General features: G+C 48.2%; 1 pseudogene; it reads right to left on the bottom strand.

The window, feature by feature from the left end:
- Window positions 1–1,580: 1,580 nt before the first annotated feature.
- On the bottom strand, window positions 1,581–5,825 carry LOC124706366 (annotated as a pseudogene).
- Window positions 5,826–9,933: the final 4,108 nt, after the last annotated feature.

Below are 9,933 nucleotides of genomic sequence, written 5' to 3'. Positions count from 1 at the left end.
TCCTTTGTTGTAACCGTTAGTTTTTTTCGATAAAGGAAATATATTAATATCAATAAGATACCAATTACACCCAGCCTCTGCAACAACGCACCACCCTAATGACACTACGGATGCACACAGCCAAAAAAAGGAAAAGAAAACTAAGAAACAAAAGTCCCGCTACAGTATCTCGGGCCTAACAACAGCAATACATCCACCGCCAAGACAACACCTGAATTACAAACTCTCCAAAAAACGACGCCTCCGAAAAGGTAACAGTGCTCAAACACCGTCGTCGCCCGATCAAAGATCTTAGGTTTTCACCCTGAAGATAGTCCCCGCTCTCAAAACAATGCCTCCACCAAGACCATTGCCAGGCACAACCAGTTAAGGCCAGACCTTGGGTTTTCACCCTGAAAGGTAGGACTCGCACTTCACCTGTGTTATCGCCCCCACTTTCATACCGCTGCTGTGAAGCCCGGAACACCAAGCAAGTCTCTCAACAGTCGCGAAGACTTGAACCTCCCTTAGCTAGTCCTCCTCTCGTCCTTCATGAAATTCTCTTCTTCCGACTTTCATCATGGATCCATAGTCACTTGATGTCAACACGGAAAAGAGCTTCGCGCCGCTCCCTCCAGAACCAATCGGTTGGAATAAAAGCATGGGTGCGCACGACCGAATACCTCCGATCCGAGCAAACTCCGGGCAAAGCACCGTTACATTCGCCGGCGGAGCCTTCCGGAACTCAACCCCCGGCCAGATCACGAGTCCAGGCCTCCGGTAGGTCCTCCTCTTCACGCAAGAGAGGCCCTAGGACCGCCGCCTTTATACAGGTCGGACCCCCACGTCGGCGACCATCCCGGGCTGGCCAATCCAACCCTCCACCGGCGACGCCATCGCCGGCTTCCATGCTCCTCCATCTCGCCGCCGGATCGCGGTGATAGATCAAAAGATCCACCACCACCAACCGCAGGCCGACCCTCTCTGGCGTAGAAGAGAGCCACCTCCTCCGTCGAACCCAAGGTTGATGCCCCGGGCGCCCTCGTGACGCGGAAGAAGCCCGAGATTGCCTCCACGCACCGACGAGAGGCGGGGGGGGGGGGGGGGGGTTGGGCATGGCACAGACCGAGGGCCTGGCCGCCGCCCACCACCAGCCCCTGCCGGTGTGCCGCGGGTGAAAGCCTACGAGAGGGGAGGGGGAAGACCGCAGCGCAAGAGCCGTCGCCGCCCATCACCATCCGCGCTGGCCGCCGCCGCGTGCGTCGAGGAGGGGAGAGCCCGTCCGCCGTCCCCCATGTCAGCGAGGAAAGGCCCCCGCCGCCGCCACGCCCCGAGGGTCTTTGCCCCGGTGGTGCTACCGGCAGCGGCGGCGGCGGTTAGGGTTGGGGAGGGGTCGGGAGAGGAGGCAGATAAGCTAGCTTTCTGGTCTGGTCTGTAACCGTTAGTTGGTAACCACAGTTCCTGTAAGCGTTCTGTCGATGTACTGGTGTCGGTCATGGAATTTATTAACTTAAAGTTGGGCTCCTCGAGCCTTATGTTCAAAAGAATGCAACAGCCTTGATGGAATGGCTGGACGATTCAGAAAAACACTACCACACAAGTTGAAGAAAAAATGTCCTCAGCTCTTACAGCCAAAAGGTTAAATATTCTCATGAGAAGAGTTGGATAACAAATTATGTACATGTATCAGCTGAAATATGACTCCTTTCCAAACGAGAAGCACCGAAGCTCCACATTCAGATGGTATAATCACTGGCAGGCCATCTTGGTTGCTTTATAACTACAATTTGCTATCCTCTGATGTACCTTCCAGAACCAACACAGGCAACAGCGTAGATTTCTAGACCTAGAAAAATATATTATATGGCCTCAATAACCATCTTACCTCACTAACACAAGCTACCAGATTTCAAGCAGATTATACACTGTTATCTTTGAGACTGATCCTCAGTCTGCCGGCTCGACACAATGTGGCCATAAATGAACTCATTCCATGTGTCTGGCACGCCAGGGAGGCACCAGTGGATGCAGTCTGCAAACTTTCGTGGGTTAGCCTGCTGCTCCTTTGTCAGGAGCTTACCCTGTCGCAGGGTGTGCACAGATGTGTGAGCGTCCTTGCGGATCTCTGATAATGCAGTTATGTTGATGAAGTGCACAGGCACCTTCTTCATCGCATTAGTCACTTCATTAGATGCTGTGAACAGATCCCAGTCAGTGCCGAGCTCCAACGTTTTGTTGTAATTTATCGCTGGCTGTGTCTCGGAGAAGCATTTTATGTTGTTAGGCTTGCCCCAGCCTTCACTCCTGTAACAAGTCAACCAGTGTGCATCAGCCCAGGATCCTAATATGCTAAGAATTCATGCCATAACAAATGGCACAATGTCTAGAAGCTAAAACAGTATCACACCAATGGGCAATATCACCAACATCAGCACTTCCAACCTAATAACACCGTTGATCACCAGAGAACTTGATATAAGAAGATACGAGTAATACATGAGTGGGGGCAAAGAGAGCTTACTGCATATGTACGGGTGACACGCTCATGAATAAGACCATCTGTCTTTTGGGATCTACATGCTCTTCTACCCATTCCGACCATGTCTTCATGATCTGTCGGTATGCAACCACACGATCCAATTCATCATACTGGACCGGCTTCCTTGTGAAGTCATGGCTGTAGTCAAATTAGCACGAGTAAGACTAACATAATGTTGCACATTACTCACAAGGTGTGATGACTACATTATAACAGCTACTTACACAATTTTCATCTTTGGAGTGTTCATCCACCAGATGTAAGTGTTGAATATCAAGTAGTCCACCCCCACCCAGTTTGCTGCATGCTTGGCGATCGATGTTGGCATGATCATGCGGTTGGGGATGCTATGAATGTCTGGATCATCTGAGTTTGACTCGACTAGGAAAGGAGCCCAATAGAACTCAATTGTTGCATTATACTCCTGAAATATTCGAAGTAATTCTCCACGTCAAGAAACATCACAAAGATTTGAAAGTCAGTAGTCATCACACCATGATTGGGCAAAATAAATAGCACAGAAGAAAATTTGTCCATTTATGAAGTCAAGACTTAACATGGTGTCCTAATAGGACATACCATATTAAGTTCCAGCGCATCCTCTTTAAAATACTATGCAAATCATAATGGAACTTCTCAAAAAGGGGACAGTTTTTAATGAGCTAGACAGTGGCCTAGTTCAAGTGCCTCGAGGGGACCTATCGATTATTTTTCTCTGCTCTCGTGAACCCTTCTCGTTGTGCTAGAGCTCCCAGAAGATAGTGGCATGAAGTAGTCGTGCTACAGCACTGGCTACTATGATCAGAAGAAGAGAACGACACACATCAGTGCACTATGCAAGTACGCATCATCATCTAGTCTGCCACTACCTACAAGCTGCTTCACTTGGAATGAATACCAAGTCAAGTAAAATCCTGTACCTCCCACATGCACAAGAACATACTTCTACTAAATCCAGTTGCATCTGATCTGCTTCTCCTTTTCCGTTTCGAACTACCTATGATCAACTTCCTTGATCACAATGAATTTGTTTTTGGAACTAATGTGCATGCTTGTAATGTTAGATGTAAGAAAAACTCATCTTTGTAAAGAGAAATAAATTAAATTAACTGGCAAAAAGTTCAAACATTCCGGTTCTTTTAGGAATAAGAAAGAGCAACCAGCTAATAAATATTAATATGCATCCCACAAAAGAAATTATGTTGTGACCCAGTGGTTTGGCTGGTTCGATCACTGGGCCAACTTCAAAAATTACACTGGTTACGATCACTATTTGACCAAGCTGCTTCTAGCCATATCATTAGTACTACAGTGTTCTCTACTGGAAGAAAAAACAAAAGCAGGTCAGCAAGAAGCAGGTATTGTGCATATTACTTACATGAAGGCGGAACACATTTAGAGAACCATTCTTGACAAGCTTCTTCTTATCCCACGGAGCCTCAGCCTGGACCAGGCACACCATGGATTCCCACTGGTTCCGATTCAGTGAATCCCCCACAAACATCATTCTTTTGTTCCTTAGCTTCTCAAGAAGCAACTTAGCGTCAAACCTGGCAGCAAAGTTGAAACATGCGAATTAAGTGCTAAGAAAAAAATCGATTTCTATAAATACCAAAGAAGAATCCGCTTTGATGTTTCTCTTAGCCAACGGTCATTCAACAAGATTGTACAGGTCAGACTTGGTTCAGCTAGCCACAGTTATAATTGTGTGCCTATAATTTGGCTAAAATGCAGGGTCCTTCTACGCTCCAAACAATGATAGAGTAACACACTCAGAAACCAGAAAGTAGTACATAACTCGAAACTGCTCCAGCCATGTGCACGCAATTGTTAGAAGTTTGTGAAATGCAGAAGCTGATGTGATGTCAAAGTCAAACAACAGCTTCCATTTGTTTCCAGGTCCCAAACCACCCATATCATATCCACATCGCCCTCACCCAACAAACTTTGTGTAACGAAGGGGGCTTCTGCACCGGAAATTCTGCACCAGCCATTAAAATCGCCTAATCTATTTAAAGAAAGACCCTGGTTGGTCAATGAGTGCAATCAGTTTTCTTCTTCCACTGTACACTCCATCACCTAACCAATTAAAGAGCCCCCTTATACCAATCTTAGTTACCAAGCAAGGAACATAGGTAATGAATCAGGTGCACCAAACGCCCCTGCAATGATCCGGCAAAGCCACTTGCCTTGATGAAGCTTTGAGGAGCTAACTGACAACGGGGACGGAATAGTGGTTTGGTGGGGAATAATCGTGGCATCGCGTGAACAGCCATTGCAAATAGAATTATTAAATAGAAAACCACCATGAGCGTATTTCGGTAGGTTTGGATTGGATTGGAATGGAAAAATGCAAGGCGTGATCTGGCCATTTGCAGCCGCGCAATACGAAGCAGCAGGAAGGAGCACATCCCACTTTCCAGTTAGCGAAAGCACACCACACACCCACCCAACCCACCATCGCCATATGCGCGAATACGTGTTGTGCGTGCGTACAGAAATCTGACAAGACGCTGGGGAAAACAAACAAAATACTACTGTACTATACTGTGCTAAGGAATGAAGGAAGGCGCCGTACCTGGGCAGGTCGCAGCCGTCGGGCTGCCATCGCCACTTCTGGTAGTCGTCGCTGCGGCGGCCGTTGCGCATGCAGACGACCTGCTCCGTGAGGAACTCGCAGTCGGCCTCCTTGTAGAGCGGCGCGTTGGCCTCGTCGCGCACCCACCTCCCGCTGTACAGGTCGCAGCCCGGCGAGCCCCCGCCCGCCGACGCCACGTCCTTCAGGACCGCCGACTCGTCGGCGCGCTCCCCGGGGCTGGAGCTGGACGCCCCCTCCGCCTGCCCGTGCCGCGGGGGCGGGTCGCTCCGATCCGTGGCCGACTCCGACGACTCCGCTCCCTGCGCCGGTGGCGCGCGCGGGCCCGCCGACTCCTGCACGGTTTATTGGTTTTCCCCTGGTTAATTAAGACGGAGAGAGTCGCCGGCGAGCACGACGTACGGGAGAGGAGAGTGGTGTGGTGACTAGGGAGGAAGGAGTGGTTGAATTGCTTACGGTGGTGGCGGCGGAGGGCCTGTTGTAGCCGCTGTGGCGGCGCAGCGAGGCGGCGATGTGGGCGCTGTCGTAGAGGACGGAGACGCCGAGCAGCGCGGCGAGCGCGAAGACGGCGGCGATCTGCGCCCGCCGGCTGGGCGCGCCGAGCGTGACCGCGGCCTTCCGGCGCGGGATCCGCATCGCCGCCGCCGCCGCCAGCCTCGGGCTAGCCAGCTGCTCCGCCGGGGCTTTTCCCGACCAGCCGGGCGCCCGCGGAATCCGCCGGCCGGGGAAGGAGGCAGGCAGGCGCGCAGAGCAGAGCAGAGAGGTTGAGGAAGGGAAGGGAATAGACGGCAGCTGCAGCAGAGGAGCAGGCAGACAGAAAGAGAGAGAGAAACAAGCGGCTGGGCACGCCCATCTATGGGGGCGGGGAGAGGGGAAGAGGACAAGGGTGCGAAGGGCTGGGTGGGCCCGGTCAGACGCGTGGGCCCCGGCTTTGAATGCGACTACCTTTCGTATTGCAACAGGAAAGAAAGAGCATTGGAGAATGGAGATGGCCCCAAACGCACGGTAACCTCGAATCTTTTCGTTTTTGTTTTGCCAGTTAACCAGGAATCTTTTTTCGGTTTACTTGAGACAGGGCGGTCTTGCCGACGGTCAAACCAACAGAAACAGGTGGTGGTGAATTCTTCTGGATCAGCTAGTACCACCTTCCATTCCTCTTTCCATAGCGTTCCAGCGCACATGTCCATCGGCCGTCAGTGGGATGCAGGTGCACCCCAATCTTCAGGAATTATAATCCATTCTCGCTTTGGCAATATTTTATTTTACAGGAGAAATTAAACCGTGTTTAATCTATGATTTTGAAGAAATACCTGTGAATATTAGACAAAAATAACTCTGTTTTAAAAAAGACTTAGCGTAAAACAGAACCGCACCGTACTTGGTATCGTGGTATTATTGAAAATGCAAACTTGCGAGCGGTCAAAAATATTCATAACAAACATGTGGGAGTTTACAAGGTGTGTATTTACGGTCCCTAGAACTCGCAGAACCAAATTCATTCGAAATACTCGCGGAGAAATAAAAAAATAAAGAAATCCAACATGAATAATATCGAAAACAACATAAACGCAAAATACCAGTATTCACATAGCAATTCATATTTTTTTTGTTCTTTTTCTTTATGTATTTCAAATTTGGTTCTAAAAATTTCGAGGGAATGTAAACACTTATCTTGCTAAAACACATAATTTTTTTATACTAACAAAATTAAATTTTGTGAAGCGGTATCATAGTATCATGTGAGGTAAGGTTCGCTAGATATTTAGCGCTCTAGCAGGACATGGGCGTCGTGTTATCTACCTAGCTTGTTTGCCCATTCAAGGGCATCACCAAAAGATGTCATTGCAAAGAAGAAAAGAAAAAAAGACAGATCTACTAGGAGTATATTTGTATATGTTAGAGCATCTCCACTCGGCCTCCTTGTACGGCCTCCAACAAAGCTATTTTGCTGGCCGTATGGAGGCGTCGGTGAGCACATTTATATGGGGGGGGGGGGGGGGCTATGTTTTTCAGTCGCCGACCCCTCCAAAGTAAATTCAAAATCGCGCAACCGCCAGTCACGGCTAGGGAAGCAAATGTTCGGCGGGGCCATGCTCATGTACCCCACATGCGCCTCCCAATCGTGCAGTGTCCGACGGCTGAAACCATTGGCCACCGTGCCGTCGCATTTGTATTGTGCGTCCATGGCTCTGTGGGCATTCAAATGAATGGGTTTGTGTTTGCGCGACTCTGTGGCGTAGGGCTAGGGTTTGTGAGGCGTGAGTGATGGGAATGACTATCTATAGGCTACAAGGGCGAGAAGAAGAGGGTGGGAGCCGACGGCTCACCTGCACAGCTGCATACGCCATTACGGTTGTGTCTGAAATGAGACGTCGGCTCACCCACTTATCCCCTGTGGGTTGGGTTCGGTCTAGGAACACCGGACGAAGGAACGGGCTTTACCAACCCAAACACAAGTTTGGCCGTTTGGGGGCAGGTTGGCTGAATTTTAGCTCCGATGCCTCCAAAACTATTTAGGGGCGAGTGGAGATACTTGTGGTAATGTTTTAGAAAGGATTATTTCGTCCATTTTCACGAAATACTACTCGTGGGTCAGATACATCCATTGATGGCTATCTGACAATACGTTGCACTACCTCGTTTGACTCCCGTGTGTAGCTAGGGTAGGCTGGTTGGCCAGAAACAGGAGGCATGCATGCGTCTTGTGGTGGTACCATCACGTGGTCGTTGCTGGGTGTGCGCGCCGCTAATGACAATGATTCAGGTTAACGACGCGCACAAGCTGGAGAGGAAAGCTTAGCCTGCACGGCTCCCGGAGTAGGAGCGGCGGCGGGTTGCGGCCCTCTGGGCCAGTGACAAATGGCCCCCACCGCCGTGTCCTCTGCTGTTTATCGGCCAAGCATGCCCCTTGACACCCGTTAATTAACTAACTTGGGCGGGTGGGTACAGACAGGTACTACCAGGAGTAAAAAGTTATGAGCAGGGATTTACATATACACAGTGGAATCTCGCCATGTGGTGAGATAGTACGCGATCACGTCGTTGCTTTGCTTTGGGTATCTAGGCGGCGGGGCCCTGACCCTTTTATTACTTGTAGCCGTGGAAAAGTACTAGCCGGCCGGCCGGCAGGGGTCCGGTGAAACGCAGCGCCCTGGATCATGGGTTTTCAAGGGCGGAGGCGCCCCCACATACCAGCGGCTCTGCTAGAACCAGGCCATTGATTTGATCGCAGCAATGGGGCGGGCACACCGTGCTTCAATTGTTTCGCCGATCTGGGGGTACGTGCCCATGCAAACCCATGCCTATGTATATGTATCTATCTCTGTTTTTTCGCTATACGGTTAGATGCTAGCGTACGTACACGACGTGTGGGTGTGGGGCGACCCGACGGTACCGTACATACACCATCGTCCAAGAATATGAGGATTCTCATAGACGTACAAAGATACTCGTATTGAAGATTTCCTACTGCCTTAATTTTTAGGCCACTCCAGCGATTCACATCCCATTCTCCCTCGGCCCCCACTTTTGGCATGGGCAGAAACCTTGGATATACATCCATATGCTCACATTATCATATTTAAGAAGAACCCTAGGATATTATTCAAGAAATTTTCTAGAAAGAGAGAACCCACTTGAGTCCATCATTATCTTTGGATCATAACCTTGAGATGTTATTCAAGTTCATTCCCAAGTGAGAGAAACTATTAATGCCAACCTTAGCTTTACCTATTTAAAAATAAAGGACAACATTTGAGCTAAAGCATTAGGGTATACTTTATCTCATCTTGAAGTGGTGAGGTAATCCAATAAAAAATTGAACAAGACTATGTCCATGAATTGATAAAGTAAAGTAGGGATTAATCCAACTAAGTTATCCAGGTGGAGACTTAACCTTTTCATACCTAATGAGATCTTATGAGTACACCATAAACCCTAGAATGATCCATTCCAATATAAGAGAGCTTGAGCTATGGTGTTACACTCAAGTTAGTTGAGGCAACACTTGAAATTGAGAGAGAGAACTACCCATATATCCACATGATTACATTATCATTACTTAAGTAGAACTCTAAGTTATTATCTCAGGCATTCTCCTGGGATATAAACTATTGAGGCAACCATAGCCATGTCCATCCAAGGAATTACAAGAGAAGTACTATACCTAGTAGATCAAGTCAATACTTGATATTGGAGATGAGGACCATATTCCACTAATGCTACTTTAGGAAGCCAACCTATGATCACCACAAAGTGGGTGTTGATCATAAAACCACTAAGAGCCTAGAATGAGTGTGATGGAAGGATTGTGTTAGAAGAGAGAGGTGAGTGAGTAGTGAGCTGATCATGACTAGTGCATGATCATGCTTCACCAATATGTCAGTATTAGATAAAACCCTATATGATAAACAGATATCAACCCTCACATAAAATCATAGGGAAATCCCTAGTAAACCACTCTAGACCATTCTTCACATCATGAGTAGAGAAATAATTGTTTTATACTAAGACCTTGTCTAGCCAAGCACCTAGGTCAACCCTAGAACTATTCTAAAGATACAATCACATTATTGTGTCGAATAGAAACCTAGTTAGCTTCACATGATAGCAAACCACCTATAGAACCCTATCTCCATATATCAACTTTAAATTGAGTATCACATGGGGATCACCAATAAACCCTAGTATTAATTTCTACACTCAACTCCAAATAGTGTAATCAACCCTACACCACATTCCCATTTCACATATGCTTCAATTTGTAAGCATAGGAAAACCCTAGTGTTAAACCTTACACCCAATACCAAATAGTGATATA

Source organism: Lolium rigidum, chromosome 4, assembly GCF_022539505.1.
Source record: "Lolium rigidum isolate FL_2022 chromosome 4, APGP_CSIRO_Lrig_0.1, whole genome shotgun sequence".
Taxonomy (NCBI): Eukaryota; Viridiplantae; Streptophyta; class Magnoliopsida; order Poales; family Poaceae; genus Lolium; species Lolium rigidum.
The sequence above is the reverse complement of the archived record's forward strand: the minus strand, read 5'-3'. Positions and strand labels throughout refer to the sequence as shown.